Here is a 392-nt window from a genome sequence, read left to right as displayed (position 1 = left end):
TCTCTCAGGTAAGGACAAAGGCTCAACGTAGTACCTGGAAGCTGCACCGAGGGATATGGACTGGAAGTCTAGATACCTAGAACATTGCACACACACGGATAACTTAATGTGACCTGAGGGTAGTTGCCTGAAAGCTGTGTGTATCATGTACTCCAGTGTATAGATTTAGCTGAAAGGGCCTGAACCTTACTGATGACAGCTAAGCAAGCTGTGGGGTGTGTTTGTTGGCTTATTCTGTTTTCCCCTTAGGCTTTTCTTAGCAGATAGAAGGATCTCCAGGCATCTCATCTCTCCTGCACCTTGTCTGTTAAGGCTGCCTCTTTGTCCCATGTCAGGTTGTGCGCTGCATGTGTTGGGAAGTGGGGTGGCAGGGATAACGGGGGTGGGGTGGG

Source organism: Gavialis gangeticus, unplaced genomic scaffold (genome assembly GCF_001723915.1).
Source record: "Gavialis gangeticus isolate Ggan-Ray unplaced genomic scaffold, GavGan_comp1, whole genome shotgun sequence".
NCBI classification, from domain to species: Eukaryota; Metazoa; Chordata; order Crocodylia; family Gavialidae; genus Gavialis; species Gavialis gangeticus.
This window is presented reverse-complemented; position numbering follows the sequence as displayed.